This window comes from Athene cunicularia (assembly GCF_003259725.1).
Source record: "Athene cunicularia isolate RWA chromosome 3 unlocalized genomic scaffold, athCun1 chr3_part1, whole genome shotgun sequence".
NCBI lineage: Eukaryota > Metazoa > Chordata > Aves > Strigiformes > Strigidae > Athene > Athene cunicularia.
In genome coordinates this window covers 114,313,000-114,313,200 of record NW_020799097.1, presented here as the reverse complement: position 1 = coordinate 114,313,200, position 201 = coordinate 114,313,000, and positions in this window count along the sequence as shown.

Genomic DNA, 201 nt, shown 5'->3' with positions numbered 1-201 from the left:
CCATTCCGGGGGAGGTACATGCTCCCCGCTTTGTCAGCCGACAGGTGCTAATGTGCTAAATAAACCACCTAAGACTGGTATAAATTACTCCGGAGCTGTTGCCAGGATACATACACTACTTGCATACACAAGATAAAGTCCCTGGATTTATAGTATCTAGATGATTCATTTCTGAAGGGCAGTTGAAGGAAATAAAAGCAA